This window comes from Pan paniscus, chromosome 9, assembly GCF_029289425.2.
Source record: "Pan paniscus chromosome 9, NHGRI_mPanPan1-v2.0_pri, whole genome shotgun sequence".
Lineage (NCBI taxonomy): Eukaryota > Metazoa > Chordata > Mammalia > Primates > Hominidae > Pan > Pan paniscus.
This window is the reverse complement of record NC_073258.2, coordinates 31,132,461-31,149,992: the sequence shown is the minus strand read 5'-3', so window position 1 is coordinate 31,149,992 and position 17,532 is coordinate 31,132,461. Positions and strand designations below refer to the sequence as shown.

The window sequence follows — 17,532 nt, the reverse complement described above, 5'->3', positions numbered from 1 at the left end:
AGCAAACAATTACTACGTAATTCCAATCCTTTCCAAATTTTTCTATAACTCGGTGGGGAAAAAGGACACTCCCCAGTTTACCCTGTGAAGATGATATATGTTTGATACAAACCAAAAAAGAGCTGTGTAAAAGGAAAAAAGAAAAGAAAATTATCGAGCAATCACTCTCATAAATGTAATTGTAAATAATGAATATTAGGAAGCAAAATTTAACAATATATATAAAGACGATATTTCAGGATCAATTGGAACTATCTCATTGGCAAGTATGCTTTCACTTTTTGAAAAAATCTATAAGTATACTCTATTAACTGATTAAGAAGAATAAAGGATACAGTTTTCAAAAGAGATGACATAAGGCTTTAAATAAAATACCACATACTACATGTATTATAATAAAAAGCTTTTAACAAACCAGTAGTTAACCCATAGATCTACTGAAATAATTATAAGAATTAATATAGGTAAAAGCCTTATAACAGTGGTTGACTCGAAGCATACTTATAAGCAGACACAACATTAAAGACCTGGTCAAGGGTACCTGAAGAATTCTAAAGCAAAATAATGCTGATTGCTTAAAAAACAAAATAAAACAAGAACAGAAAAAAAATTAGAAACTATTTAAAGATGCAGCTCAAAACAAAACGGCCAAATTTCACTTCTTTCATTTAGCATTGTACTATACAGGTATTAAATACCACTTTAAAAAAGCAAAAATTAAAGCCGAATATATTAAAAGTCCAAAAGAATCAGAGTGGCAGCTATTCACAGATTTCATGTACTTAGAAACTTCAAAATAATCCAGAATTATTAATAATAAGGGAATTTAGCAAAGTTTGTGGTCATAAGGTCATTTCCCCAAAGTCAATTATATTTTTATATTAGAGCAAAATAATTAGAATATAATTTTATAAAATGCAAAAAATACATATGAATGAATATAACAAAACAATAAGAACATATTAATGAATCTAACAAATAGTATGCAAGATCTTTATGAAGACAATTCTAAAACTTTAGAGCAATAACAATAAAGAATAACAGAATAAACAGACTAATTATTTCCTTAGTTGGGTTGACTAAATAAAACATATCAATTTTTCCTAAAATGATGTATAGATTAAATGGAGTTCCAATAAAAATTTTAATACATTTTTTCATGAACATTGAAAAGGTGACCAATTATTTTATAGAAATACTGTCAAATTCAATAGTAATTGGCAAAATTTAAAAATTCTGACAACATCACAGGCAACAAAGTTATGAAACTATGGGAATGCTCACAAACTGTTGATAGAAATATAAATTGGTAAACCTAATTAGGTATTTTCTTGTAGTGTTGAATGTTTACATGTGTTATCACTCAGCCATTCTTCTGTAAAGAGGCTTACACATAGAAAGAAAACTTGCACATGGAAATAGGTACAAAAAAAATCATAAAAGCATTATTCATCAAAAATAAAAAAGAACACAAAACCAAAACAAAAATGGCCCCAAAAAACAATAGTTTAAGACGCTTTGACAGAATAAACCAATTGTGGAAAAAACTCATTCATTGCTCACTCTATATGGAACCTTTGCACAAAATCCAAGAAGAGTTCTCCCCCTGGGTCGATGATTACAAAAGGCATCCCTCCACTGGACTGACACTTGGAGTTTGTAAGCAGTAGCTTGGACTTGATTTCAGTCTCTACTTAAGCTGACACTCTCTCCCTAACAGTCTTATACATTCATATGATAGAATTTCCTGCACAAAGTGAAACAAACTATAGTCACATGTAGCAAAATGAACGGAACTTAAAAATATGGCCGGGCGCAGTGGCTCATGCCTGTAATCCCAACACTTTGGGAGGCCGAAGTGGGCAGATCACCTGAGGTCAGGAGTTTAAGACCAGCCTGGCCAACATGGTGAAACCTCATCTCTATTAAAAATACAAAAAAAACTTAGCTGGCCGTGGTGCTGGGCGCCTGTAATCCCAGCTACTTGGGAGGCTGAGACAGGAGAATCGTTTGAACCCAGGAGGCAGGGGTTGCAGTGAGCCGAGATTGTGTCATTGTACTCCAGCCTGGGCAACAAGAACAAAACTCCGTCTCAAAAAAAAAAAAAAACTATTAACTGAAAAAAGTGTACTGCAAAATGTTATGAATACATTATTTTTATACAGTCTAAAACATATACAACCAAACATACATTGTTCAGCAATACGTAATTACTTAGCAAAACTACAAAAAAAGCAAGAGGTGTATTAAGAAAAAAGTTTATAATAGTCTCAACCTCTACAGGGATAATAGGTGTGGGCTGAGAACCAGAGTTAACTCTACTAGTATCGATAATATTTTACTTTTTAAGTTGGGTCTTGGGTTATAGTTATTATGCTTCAAGCTTTGCCTCTATAACACATACAGTTTGAATATATCAAATATTCAATCAATTGCAAAAAAAATAGCTGTAAGAAGAAAAAAATTAAAAATCTAGGAATGCTCCTAATGACATAAAACATTAGAGAATTCTGAAGAGACAGAATTAATGAAGAATTAACATCCATACTGGAGGCATTTCACAAAGAGAGAAAAGAGAAAATCAAGAAGAGAAACCGATACAATAAAACTTCCTAATGAAATTTTCCACAGTTGAACAGCAACAACAACAAAATACCCCTACAAATTCAAGCATTAAAACATAGACTGGGCCAGGCATGGTAGCTCATGCCTATAATTCTAGCACTTTGGGAGGCCAAAGTGGGAGGATCACTTGAGGCCAAGAATTCAAGACCAACCTGGGCCATATAGTGAGACCTCCATCTCTACAAAAATAAAAATACAATAAAAATTACCCAGATGTGGTGGCTCATGACTTTAGTCCCAACTACTCTGGAGACTGAGGCAGGAAAATAGCTCAAGCCTAGGAGTTCATGGCTTCAGTGAGCTGTGATTGCATCACTGCATTCCAGCCTGGGCAACAGAGCAAGACTCTGTATTTAAAAGATAAAAATTAAAATAAAATAAACACATAGACTACCAAGAAAGGTAAAGTAAAACACTCTAACCCATCATTTTAAAATTTAAGAATACAATGAGAAAAAGAAAAGCTACTAAGGATTTACAGCAGAAGGGGAAAGGGGCAAGATAGAAGAAGATGATAAGTAATAGAGTGAGCATCAGTTTCGCATTAAATTCTCATTACCCAAACTGAATTCAAAAATGGAAATAAAGTTCAGAGAAAAAACAGTTTTGATTTGAAAACACTTCGTCAGACTTTCAATCAAGTGGTGAGCAAAATAAAATTATTTACAATTTATTCTTATTTTTACTTGAAGATATGTTTAAGCAAACTAAAATAAATGCTAATAAGGTAAATATTAATGAGAAAAAAGCAAAATTGAAAAGGAAGAACAGGTGCTACCTCAGGGTAGATAATTCTCCATCTATTATTATTTCATCTCTCACTCTCTTTTCACTAGGCGAGGTTCTTTGACTATCTGCTCTCATAGCATACTCTATTGTTCCTTTGTGGTAGTGATCATATAAGTAAGTTATCATGAGTGCTGTTTTAGTAATTTTTTTCTCCTAGACTAGATATCAATCTTCATGAAGGAGGGACTGACTACACCTGTTATATTCACCATAGCAACTTTAAAGCATAGCTCAGAATTGAGCAGTAAACATTCAAAAATGCTTTTGAATAAATGAATGAATGCCTATAAACATGTTCACAAAAAATTCATTTCAACCAAGCTTCATCTTCATACTGCTGCTAATTTATGTTTCCCCCTCCACTGCCTATATTCCGGAAACCATTATAACCCAAATATCTATGGGTATGCATGACGCCACATGAACAGGTCTACTTCTTCCCTCCAATGCTAATCAGTTGTGAAATTCATTCTTTGAATATGCCCAGTTCCTCCAGGCCCAGTCTCAATTTAGTCAACTATATCATCGCCCATCCAAAATTTTAATTTCCTTACTTCATGGCAATGAAGTCTCAGTCTTGCTCTCTGTCTCTGAACCTATTCTCTGAGCGAATCCATGACATTCCTTGTGTATCCATGCAACCTGCCCTTCACCCACATTTAACTTACATTGCAGCTAGTTTTACTATAGCTTCTGTGCACACTGATGGCATTCCACCTCCAGTGCCTGCCAAATCTTTCAGCTTTCTGCATCAGGGCTTTCTCTGAGCTATGGCTGCTGCTCAGTCCCCACTCTCAAGTATTTGGGAGTTAGTGACCCTGGGGAAACCTGGAACCACTAGCAGTGGTAGCCCTCAGCTGTCAGCCCTTTGTTGAGACCATTGTGAGGTGCTTACTATTTGCTTCCTCAGAGGGCTACCTGCAGCACAGGGACCCAAAGAGTCAGAGCCATAACCTTTATTGAATTCTCTTCTTTGCCTGTTGTGGTTGTCCATATCTTCTATCTGGCTTCCTAGGATCAGCTCCCAATAATCTACCTGTAACTCAAGTACTTATCTCAAGATTTGGTTCAGAGAAAACCAGAGATGAATTTCTAATGAACAAATTCAATGAATATATTTATATTCTTATCAGTTTTGCAAGATTTGACCTTATGCTTCCTTTCTCTATGAAATTTTCTCACCTTGACTTTTCTTACAATGTGTTTCTGGCCTGTTCCTACTTTCCTGATCCCTCCTTTGTTGACTTCTAGTTTTCCCTTTAAGCAGAGGAACTCTTACATCTGTTCTTAGGTGTCCTTGATTCATGTTCCATGAACTCTTCCTGTGTAATATCCACTTTCATGGGGTTAACAGTTACTTATTCATATATCAATGGCTATGGAATCTACTTAAACAGCTCTTGTCTCTCTAGAATTGTGAACACATATTTTTACTTGCCTGTTGTGTGTTCCCACTTAGATATCCCCACAGACACTTTCTTTAAAAAATTAGGCTTTCACTCTGTCACAGCCTAGAATGCAGTGGCATGATCATAGCTCACTGTAGCCTCCATCTCCTTAGGCTCAAGTGATCTTCTTACCTCAGCCTCATGAGTAGCTGGAACTACAGGCATGTGCCATCATACCTAGCTAATTTTTTTGATCTTTAGTAGAGACAATGTCTTGCTAAGTTGCCAATGCTGGTCTTGAATTCCTGAACTCAAGCAGTCCTTCTCCCTCGGCCTCCCAAAGTGCTGGGATTACAAGCATGAGCCAAGGACACTTAATTCTCATTTACCTATAACTGTATTCATTATATTTCTTTACCTCAAATATGCGTGTCTCTTTCTATACATGTTTTCTGACCTAATGTCCCCCATCATCCACGTTCTTACCTATTCTTGCCATTCTTCTTTTTTCTCATTTGCTATAGAAATCATCTCTATAAATTCTATGTGCTTTATATATATTATATAAGTATATATACACACATAGCATATATATTCCATTTACATATGCATTATATATGCATATATGCCATATCTATATTCCACACATATATATGGAGTGTGTTTGTGTGTGTGTGTTATAACATTCTTTCTGTCCCTCTCCTGCCTAATGCCTTCATACTACTTCATCTGAACTATTACAAGAGCAACCCTAGTCACACTGTTTAATGCATCCAGGATGCTTCTATAAGAACTGATTTTCTAAAATCAAAATATAATAATGAAAAACTACTGCTTAAAATTATTACATCATGTCTTAGCATTTTTTCATTTATTATACTAATTCTTTACCCAGGAATTAGGAATCTGGGGAAAATGGTGCAGGTAAGTAAAATCTTATGATTGGTATAAATGTGGCTGTTTGAGGAGGAACAGATAAAGTGTAATACCTGAATGATGACCCAAGAAACAAGCAAGTGCAGGCACCTAGGACTTAGGTGGAAAGAAGTTTTCTAAAGGCGAACGTTTATTTCTGAGTGAGCTATTTTTATCATAGCTGTCTCTAAGAGATGAGATTTGTAAAGATACCTAATAAATACTGCAGATTAAAAAATTAAATCATACCAATGGTTTTCATGATCCTGGGTGAATGACCAAATGACATTTGCAATATACTCTTCAATATTATAGAATTTTTCAAGAGTAGATTATTCTACTATGTAAATATGTAGATGGTACTGTGTAAATGGTAAGCCAGTAAAGAATCAAGACTGACTTTTCTTGCTTCCTGCGTACTATAAACAGATTTGTTTGAAATACTTTCATTCCTTTTTATTCAGCTCATTTCTGATCACTGCCCAAGGAAGGTAGTTAAAATAGGCCATTGACAGAGTGATAACACTTATTTTCTCAACAATGATCTTTGGTAGGTGATAAAATGCTACTTCCCTTGTAAAGAGAAAGGGCAGCTGCCTACAAAACAACAGTGATCTTCTAAGGTGTGAGCAAAAGAAAATGTATTGTGCAATAAATCTATGAAGCAAGGAGTTATTTCAGGACTACTTGATGACGCCAAATGTGGTCTTTTGAAGGTCAGCAATTTCGTGATCCATGTTATTAGAAATTTCAAGGAGTACTGCAATATCATAATCTGACTTTTTAAATGTAAATTACTTGGTTGGTCTTTACAACTAAATTAAAAAATAGTTTAGGGCTATATCAATTGCTCCCCATATTTGAAATTTCCAGAACTGACTATAGGATACAAGTGAGAGAATCTAATGAGAATAGATAACAATATTTACAAGACCTCCCATTGACTACAGTATAAAATTCAGATTTCTTATCATGACAAATATGTTCACAAACTGGCAGCTACCTACTTCTCCTAGCTCATCTCTAGCATTCTCAACATACCACTCAGCACCCTACAAACATGCACCCAATGTCTACAATACCTACAACATTATACTTCCATGCACTTGTTACTGTAGCAATGTCTTACTGTCATTCATTTTGTGAAAGTAATTTCTATTAATTCTTCAAGGTGTGAGAAACATGTAACTTCTTTTGTGAACTCTTCACAGTGACTCTACAAGCAGTATACAACTTTGTATATGTCTACCTGTGATGTAGTCATTACCATACTATTTACATGTGATCAGCAACAGCACAATTGCACAAATGATTTTCAAGCTCTTTTCCCGCCCAAATCACCCTTATCCTGACTACCCATTTGGAATTTCTTTCAGTGCTTTAAATGTACCTTGCTGAGTCTCAATTCTCTCTTACCTTAAATGTTCACTCATTCCTGCAGGGCTCGGCTTAAAAGTCAACCTGGCAAGAAGTCTCCCTTTATCTGTAGACTAAGTGAGATTAATTTGCTCCCACATTCCCAAAGGTTCTTTCAGTCTCTATTATAATGCTATTCATTTATAATTATAAATAAATAATAAATCTCTCCTTTTCCATTTATGTCCAAGTGATAGAAATATAATTAATTTCAATAGTAAGTAAGTATAAGTCCACTTTGTCTTAGAAGGTGATCATATTAGGATTCACTGGAGGGTAAAACAGGGCTCAGGTAAGTACTAGGGACAAAAAAAATATGCCTTAAATAGTATGGTTTTCCCTAAGTGGAAATAAATATAAAGTTGTATCCCATTGTATCAGATTCATGTGAGAGCTATGAGAAATCTGATTATGATAAAACATGAATTAATGCTTGCTATATGCAAGATATCAGTTGCAAGTACTATAAAAATAGGTTTGTTTCTTGATTCTAAAGAGAACGTCTACATAGGGCCTTTTGTTTCTCTCAGCTGAAGTGGCCACCTGTGGCTCTCAAGCCTCTTGATCAGAGGTTTGTTTGAAGTAATGAATCAGATATGCAGGGATCAATTTCCAGAACCAGATGAGGGGGAAGCAAACTGGTTAACACTATGTTGGTGTGAGGCTGCCAAGTGGCAGACAAGCAGCTGTCCATATAGAACAAACAGAAAGACTGCAAAACTGTAAGGCAAAGTGCAACAGCTGATGCACATTTGCACTGTTGATTGTTCCTTGGGCCCAAGCCCAAAAGTTAGTCCCCTGATAGAGAAGCTACCTTTGGACAGTAATCTTTGCTCCAGTAAAGTGATGGGAAACAAGAAGCTTTCTCTGCTGGGATGTCCATGGTGTTGCTTTGCTTCTTTGGTCCATCCCCCTCATCTGGCTTGTATTTTGGAGAACTGGCAGGAAAATAAGGGAATAGAGCTATTTAAAGATCCAGGAGTGCTGGTTAGAGTATAAGGAAATGTTATGATTAAGCTGTTGTGCAAGGATAGGGGCAAATGGTAATGAATCTTCAGGGAATCCTGAGGATGCAGACTTTAGGCTCCTTAAAAAAGGGCTAAAGATTTGGCCTCAGACAATCTAGCAGGCCGTTATGGCCCCATGCACACTTAAAAACTGAAGAACAAGATGAGAAGAAAGAGAAAAAAGAATGGAGAAACATGAAGGGAAAGGGAGAATCAGAGACATCCTAAAATAATGCATTTACTCAACAGATATTTTTGAAGATCCACTGCGTGTATACACAGTATGTCCTTATATTAGGCACTGATGGTCAAAAGCCAATTGAAATTCTCATTTTCAAGGAAATCAATCTCTAGAAGGCAAAAACAAAACAAAACAAACAAAAAAAAACAAGGTTAGAAAAATAGATAACTACAATACAAAATTATACGGATCCAAAGTTACATGGGCCATATATTGCATAAATAGCAAGAAACAGATGATTACAAGGGGTCCTATAACATGAAACAAGAAGTATAAAATTACCTTACCTGAAAATCTAAGTTACTCAAAAAAGGTGAAGAAAAAGAAAATTTGATGACTTGCGGATGGTAGTTTGCAAGGTTCATGGTTTTCCAATAGGTATTATGGAAGGTTTTGTTTTGTTCCTATTCTGTGAAAATATGCAAACTTGGGCAATAGATCAAAGTCAGAAATTCTTCTATCTACACTTTATTTTTAAATATAAGCTTGAAACACATCAAAATATCACTTAATTATCAGATTTTCTAATGGTGCCTTATTGTGGCATTCCCACTTATATTATGTCAGATAACATCTGTCACGAAGAAGAGCCATTGATGATCCACTGTTATAAAGACTGCACTTTGGGGAGGAAAGTAACTTTTGCTACTAGCACTAACCAGCTGGTAAATTATAAAGCAAGAAATGAGATATATTTCAGTAGATGTGACAGATGTAACATCACATCTGAACCACAAGAAAAAGCCATTTAAAACTATTTAAAAGTTGGAATGCCAATAATAATTTATCCCCTGGGGTGACAAAGAAGGGGTGAGAAAAGGGAAAAGAATAAGAGAAATAAGCCTTCAGTGGCTTATTCCACAAACTAACGTGATAGATTTTTTTTTCTTCTGGCTCTGGTTTCTCAATAGCCATATTGTCATATGATTACTAAGATCAAAAGTATTTATTTTAGAAGGACGAAAAGCCTATGAAAGTTGATTTTTAAACTTATGTTCGGATTTTAGTCAATGTAATATTTACATTGTTTGATCCACTGTGAAGTGAATCAGCAATACCTCCTTTTAAACAAGGGTCAGAACAGAGGTCCGCTTGAATTAGGAATTTTGCATAAAAAGAAAAATAGGAAGCTGGATAAGAATAAAATATTTTTAAGGTTTAAAATAGTGGTGCTAACTACCTGATAAAAGATGGAGAAAAAGGATATAATGGGGAAAGAGGAATCCATGAAGAGAGAGATAAATTGTATTTTCCAAAAAGTTTAATTGGTTAACTGGAGATGAGTTAAGAGTGCTTTGATGTCTTTCACAGGTTCTAAGTTTGATGTCTTTCACAGGTTCACAGGTGCTGTGATGTCTTTCACAGGCAATGGATAAAGCATCCTGCATTGTCCTAGGCACACTCTGTAGGGAAGATATGGGAATCTGAAGTCAACTTTGCCAAAATTGGTAAGTGAATAAGGTAGAATATCATCAAGATCTTGCCCCAGGTGATCTGAGAGTTCTACAAGGGCTCCCATGGTTGGTTTGCTCTTTGAAACTTAAGGTTCTAACTCTGAAACACAATAGCATAGTGGCAAAGGACTCAGGGTCTGGACTCAGAAAAACCCAAGTCATAGGCTAAATCCTAGGCTCTATCATTTACTGGTTATGTAACTAAAAGAAAATTAGTCTATATCAGTTTCCTTGCATAAAAAGTGGTGATAACAACAGTTACTATTTCATAGAATGCAACACATGTAAATATGAGCTTTTATGTTTATTCTTACTAATGATAGAAATAATGATATCCAAGTCAATTGGACTTCAAGTCATGTTTTGCTGTGAGAAGTATGGCAGTAACTTACTACATTATATTGGATGTCATAACAGTATAAACTGGATAAGAGTTGCATCATATTAAATTGATATACCATAGTACTTCCTGATCCATGGGGGATATGCTGCAAGAAGCCCAGTGGATGCCTGAAACCATGGAAGAGAATCAAGCCCTATATATACTGTTTTTTTATACATACATACCTATGATAAAGTTAAACTTATAAATTAGTCACATTATGAGATTAACAATAACTAATAATAAAACAGAACCATAACAATATTCTATAAGAAAAGTTATAGGCATGTGGTAATTCTGTCTCTCAAAATATCTTATTGTACTGTGCCCACCTATTTTAGGATTACCTTTGACTGTGAGTAACTGAAACCATGGGGAAAAAAATGTGGCTTAAGGGGGACAACTGTAGTTGCTTAACAGGGAACTTGACTTAGAAAATGAAACAGAGTTATGTTTTAATCTCATGAAAGCATAATAATAATGGATAATGTTTCTGAGCTTATAATTTTTTATTCGTGTTGTACTTCATCTGGAGAAATATTCTACAGATAAAGAAATTGGAATTGAAAGGAGCAAGTTAATTATCCAGAACCACACAGCCAGGATGCTGTGGAGGTAAAATTAAACCCAAGCCTTCTAAGTACACGTGTCATATCCCTTACTTGTAAATTCACTTAACAGCCATCATCATATCAGTTGACTATTGCTCTGTAACAAATCCTTTCAAAACTTCAGAGGCTTAAAATAATCAACTTTTTTGTTTTCATGATACTGGGTTGGATGGTATGTTTTTTAGGTCTAGGCAATTTTAACTGGGGATTGATGTTTTAGGATGGCCTCGCTCACATAATGAAAGTCTGGTTGGACTAGGAGGTCTCAGCTGAGATGGCTCACCTCTGCACCATCACTCAGCAGGCAAGCCTGTGCTTTTTCGCATATCAGTCTCAGGGAGTCAAAGAGCAGTAAGTGAGCAAGCTACAGCACAAGAACTTTGCAAGCCTCTGCTTGTGCCATATGTCTCACTGTTCCGTTGGCTAAAACAGGTCATACAGCCAAGTCCAGGGTCCCTGAATACAAGGAGGTATGAAAAAATTAAAGGATTCACAGTAAACATGCCAACATTTTAATATCCCTTAGTTCTGAGTGGTAAGAGTCTAGGTAAATTTTTTTTTTATTTTTTCTGTATCTTCCAAATTATCCAAAATGAACATTACTTTTGTAATATCAAAATAGAAATTTCTTAAATAATTTAGAAAATCGGGCCTTTTTCTGGAGAACCACAAGTCCTGGTTGTAAGCTCATTTCTTTTTGAAATGGGAATTAAGACTTCTTTCTCTAAACCACAACAGATAATGTTACTGTTAGTGTTTCTCAGGTTTCTCTTTTGTCTTTCTCATCTTATTGCTCTGCTCACTCTTCCAGTATGATCTCATGAATTCCTGTTCCCTCAATTATAATTTACATGCTGAAAACTCCCAAATCCATACACCCAACAGAGTTCACACACAAGTGCCTCTGACCTGTTTCTCCAAATGCCTGCTGGACATATGCGCTTGGATGGGCATCTGCCCACTCTTAAAAATGCAAATGTGATTGTTACCATGCTCTTTCCTGTTTAAAACTACTTCCAGGGTCTAATCTTGCCCCCTTCTTCCATATATATTTTTTTCTGTCTCTCACTCTCATTCTGCTATGCACACCTTTCTTGTAGTTTTTTGGAAGTTTTCTCCCCAAAGTTTTTTCAGAGCTGCAAGCTGTCTTTTGCCACAAGCCTTCTTCATACATGCAGTTTTCTGGTGTTTGAAACCCCAGAAGTACCTTCCTGTATTTTAATATCAGCATTTTTATGATCTTGGCAAAAGCATCAACTTCAAACCAGTCAAATCGCTTAGGTTCCCAAGTTTTAGACCATTTATCTCAGGATGTTGCTAGAAATGATCAGCTCCTTTTTATCTTCCATATTTCAGATTAAATGTCACTTCCTCCTAGAAGCATTCCCTGATCACCCAGACATGGGTCACATGCCCTTAAGTGTTTTGAGAGTACCCCAAACTTCTTCTGCTACACAATTTATAAGACTATATTATAATTTTCAGTAAAATTTTCTGTGCTTTCTAATTAAACTATGATATTGGACCAAAGTTAAGGGCTATATTGGTCTGGTTTACCCTGGTATTATTCCCATTCCCTAGAAGAATGTGTGTGATATGAATACATATGATATATTCAGTAAGTTACTTTATTTGCTCAACTAAAATATACTCCTTAATACATATTTTAATGGAAAAAAACATTGGTGAGAAAATGACAATAAAAACATGTCATATAAATCTATTTATAATTTTATTTGAATAGTTCTAGGGGTATACGTGGTTTTTGGTTACACAGATGAATTGTGTAGTAGTAAAGTCTGGGCTTTTAGTGTACTCTTCACCTAAATAGTGTACATTGTTCCTAACAGGTGATTTTTTTTTTTATCTCTTATCCGCTCACTTTCCCACTTTTGAGTCTCCAAAGTCCATTATACCTAACTCTATGTTTTTGCCTATCTATAGGTTAACTCCCACTTATAAGTGAGAACATGAGGTATTTGGTTTTCCATTCCCAAGTTACTTCATTAGGATTATGGCACCCAGTTCCTTCCAAGTTGCTGCAAAAGACATTATTGCATTCTTTTTGGCAGCTGAATAGTATTGCGTGGTATATACATATCACAATTTCTTTGCCCACTCTTAGGTTGATTCTATTCTGTGCAATTGTGTACTGTGCTGAAATAAAAATACATATGCAAGTGTCTTTTTAATATAATGACTTATTTTCCTCTAGGTAGATACCTAGTAGTGGTGTTGCTGGATTGAACTGATCTACTTTTAGTTCTTTGAAAAATCTCCATTCTGTTTTCCATAAAGGTTGTACTAATTTACATTCTCACCAGCAGTGTGTAAGCATTCCTTTTTCACCACATCTGTGCTAACATCTATTGTTTTTTGACTTTTTAATAATGGCCATTCTGGCCATGGTAAGGTCATTCTGCTTTTAATTTGAATTTTCCTAATGATTAGTGATGTCGAGAATTTTTTCATGTTTGTTGGCCATTTGTATATCTTCTTTTGCTAAATGTCCGTTCATGCTGTTTGCCCACTTTTTAAATTAATTTTAATTTTTATGTTAATTTCTGGGGTACGTGTGCAGGATGTGTGGGTTTGTTACATAGGTAAATGTGTGCCATAATGGTTTGCTGCACCCATCAACCCATTACCTAGGTAATTAAGCCTAGCATGCATTAGCTATTTTTCCTAATACTCTTCCTCTCCTGACCTCATCCCTTGGCAGGCCCCAGGTGTGTTGTTCCTGTCCTCATGTCCATGTGTTCTCATTGTTCAGCTCCTACTTATAAGTGAGAACATGTGGTGTTTGATTTTCTGTTCTTGCATTAGTTTGCTGAGGATAACGGCTTCCAGCTTCATCCATGTCCCTGCAAAGGAAACCCCATTAAAAAGTGGGCAAAGGACACAAATAAACACTGCCTACTTTTTCATGAGATTATTATGTTTTTCCTTGGTTATATTTTGAGTTCCTTTTAAATTCTGGATAATAGTCCTTTGTCAGATGCACAGTTTACAAATATTTTCTCCTATTCTGTAGGTTGTCTGCTTACTCTGTTAGGTCTTTTGTTGTGCAGAAGCTTTTTACTTTAAAGTCCCATTTATTTAATTTTGTTTTTTCTTGTATTTGCTTTTGTGGTCTTAGTGATAAATTATTTGTCTAGAACAATGTCCAGAACAGTTTTTCATGGGTTTTGTTCTAGAATCTTTTCAGTTTCAGCTTTGAGATGTAAGACTCTAATCGATCTTGAATATTTTATATGGTGAGAGATGAGGACCAGTTTCATTTTTTCTGCATGTGGCTATCAAAATTTCCCAGCATCATTTATTGAATGTCCTTTCCCCAGTGTATGTTTTGTCTCCTTTGTTGAAGATCAGTTGGTTGCAAGTATTTGCTTTTGCTTCTTGATTCTCTATTCTGTTGCATTAGTTTATGTGTCTATTTTAATACCAGTACCATGCTGTTTTCGTTACTACAGGCACATAGTACAATTTGAAGGTGGTTAATGTGATGCCTCCACGTTTGCTCTTTTTGCTTTGGATTGCTTTGGCTACTCAGGCTCTTATTTGGTTCCATATGAATTTTAGGCTTTTTTCTCCTAATTCTGTGGAAAGTGACATTGGTATTTTGGTAGGAATTGAACTGAATCTGTAGATTACTTTGGGCAGTATGGTCATTTTCACAATATTGATTATTCCAATCCATGAGTAAGAGATGTTTTTCCACTTTGTGTCACCTAGATTTATTTCATCAGTGTTTTATAGTTCTCCTCATAGAGATTGTTCACCTCGTTAGTTAAGTATGCTTCTAGGCATTTTTTAGTAGCTACTGTAAAAGGGATTGAGTTCTTGATTTGATTCTCAGCTTGGTCATTGTTGGTGTATAGCAGTACTTTTGATTTGCATATACTGATTTTGTAACCTGAGACTTTATTAACTTATTAAATCTAGGAGTCATGGAGGAGTCTTTAGGGTTTTCTACGTATAAGAGCATATCACCATCTAACAGAAATAGTTTGACTTCCTGTTTTCCAATTTAGATGATTTTTATTTTTCTCTTCCCTGATTGCTCTGGTTGGGATTTCCTGTACTATATTGAATAGAAATGGCGAAAGTGGACATCCTTGTTTTGATCCAGTTCTTAATGGGAATGCTTTCAACTTATCCTCACTTAGTCTAATGTTGGCTGTGGGTTTGTCATATATTGCTTTTATTATTTTGAGGTACAGAACATGCCATATACATTTAAATGCCTCATATATTTTGGAAAATATTTGACTTATTCACTATATTGATGTGGGCTATTTTCAAGGTAGAATTTAACAAGTGATATTAGGAACACATGACCCAGTACACTCAGAGTTACAAAGCCTAAAAATAAAGCCTATGTGAAGACACACAGGGAACTCACAGTATTGATTGTAGAAGGTATGATTTCCCAGAGAACTCCGAAAAACAAACACACTTGATTTCTTCAGCTTTTTGTTCTTCATGTTTTTAAAGTGGCAAACAAAGTGAATTTATTGGCATCTCCCTTATATTGATTCTTGTCAGACAGGAGTAGACCTTTTTCAGATAGCTTTATCCAATAGATAATTCCAAAATTAATTTTAAAATTAAATTATATATGCATATACTTATGCTTATTAAATATATCTAATCATATGAAGAGTCATACCTTAATAATGAAAATAACTTAAAGCAACATAAATATGTATAAAAATACCAAGGAACCACAGCCTTATTAACACAGACTTAATCTGGAACAGTTGTGAAGCATTTTAGATGCTTTAGCCTAAGAAAAATTTCAGTAGGTTACTGTTTCATAAGAGAATAAAGAATTTTATGTTGGTAGTAGGGTCGTTTTTCCACAAAGGAATTAATATATTTAACTGAAAATTCTGTCCAAAAAACTTTGCCTCTGGTGAATATTTTCACCTAATTGTAATATAATTAAACCCATGGACTTTGGAGTAAGGATGAGTTTTGGAAGTTCTCTTCCAAGTGAGAGACTAGCCAATCTCATTTTTCTCATTTGCATAATAAAGACAATTATGTCTGTTTCATAACTATATAGTGATATTCATTCCTTCACTCAACTAATATCTATTGAGTGTGCATTATATAATAGGCAGTATCTAGTAACAAACAAGATACACACAGGCTACTTCTACACTAAGCTTACCATTGAATAAAGGAGGTTTTATTAAAGTGTGTGATGAAGCACTTAGCACAGCATTTTACACATAATAATCAATAAATGTCATTTATTGATATTATTACTTCTTAAAGAAGTAATAGAGCATGCCATCCTAAAACAAAAGAAAAAGGGGGGTGGATGGTATGAATTTACCTATATTCATATGTATACATACACATACATTCATATACACAAATATATGTGTATACATACACATACTTTCACATACACAAATATATGTGTATACATACACCAAGATTTCCAAATACACAAACATTTCAATGATTCTGCAATATCCACTACAATTCTCTATTTTAAAAGTATAAAATTCAATTTAGCTTCTCTTAATATAGAGGCTTGGGATTCAAACTAATTTAATAAAGATTTTTAATGAAGTTGGAATAGTCAGTGACTCATAGGTCAGAAGTGGGTGGCAGGTGACAGAGGGGAAGGCCTCAGGGGGAAAAGAGACTCTCAGTACCAGTTCCCTATTCAGAATGCCACAAGATATTATTTATTCCATTATTTTAACCTACAGCTAATGCACAAGTCACATTTTTCCACACTTATATACATGAAAGTAGTTATGTTTAAAGAATACCTGGAAAAAAAAACTTGCCAAGCACTCCCAAACCAAAAAAAAAAAGGTTAATTTTTTTAAAAACTGTCTTATTCTGAGTCTTACCCTCTCTAATCTCCACTCCCCACCCCCATAAGCCAGTTATAGAAGAAACTACAACCTCTTGTTTCATCAAGAACTATATAATGTTTATAATTTATAATTTAACCTAAAATTCTGTGTTATAAACAGTCATTTTGTCTCAATTTTAAGGTGCTTGTTGGTTGTCCTTAGTAATTTGAACAGCATAGAGTAAACAAGAAATACGTTTAAACCTATATTCTATTAATCAAAGATTTGTATAGTTTTGTCTATCTTTATCAGAATTATATTCATTCACATATTGATGTGCAATGTGTAATAAGCAAGAATTCACTGGGCTATGATTTCAATACTTTAACTGTTGTAAATTGAATAAAATATATTTTAAGGGTACAAACTATTTATTGCAATAATATATCTAAACCAAATAACCTACTTAAAAGCCTTCAGAGCCTAAATATTTAATAATAATAATAGCAATACAATAATCTGAATATATTGAACAAAAGCCTCACTGGTATTGGAGTATAAGATCAGAAATTATTAGCATAGATAGGAAATAGTATATTAGGCCAACTAACATGAAACTATATAAAATGTAGTCAGAGACGATTATGAAATAATTGTGCCAGTCCTCTCATAAGAACAGTGATGCAGAATTAAATGGGTGGTTAATATTATAAGGTAAACTCTTAAGCTAGACATTGCTAAATTTATTTAGGCAATTTGGTTGCCAAACAAGACAAGATGTTATAAATACTTTTAAAAGAAATAAAAAGCAACTATAAATGTGGGTATTTGCAGTATAAGTCTACCCTATGAAAAGATGTCTGTAACAGATAGCATTCA

The 17,532-nt window shown here is 34.6% G+C and overlaps 2 long non-coding RNA genes across 2 annotated transcripts in view; one reads left to right on the top strand and one right to left on the bottom strand.

Annotated features, from left to right (window-relative positions):
* Positions 1 to 17,532, bottom strand: part of LOC130540589 (uncharacterized) — a 166,197-nt gene that overhangs the window by 136,842 nt on the left and 11,823 nt on the right. The window lies entirely within an intron of this gene.
* Positions 1 to 17,532, top strand: part of LOC117974882 (uncharacterized) — a 100,700-nt gene that overhangs the window by 72,464 nt on the left and 10,704 nt on the right. Inside the window, exon 2 of the long non-coding RNA XR_004665049.4 lies at positions 9,718 to 9,829. This is a non-coding gene — a long non-coding RNA (uncharacterized LOC117974882). The remainder of the gene's footprint in view (positions 1 to 9,717; positions 9,830 to 17,532) is intronic.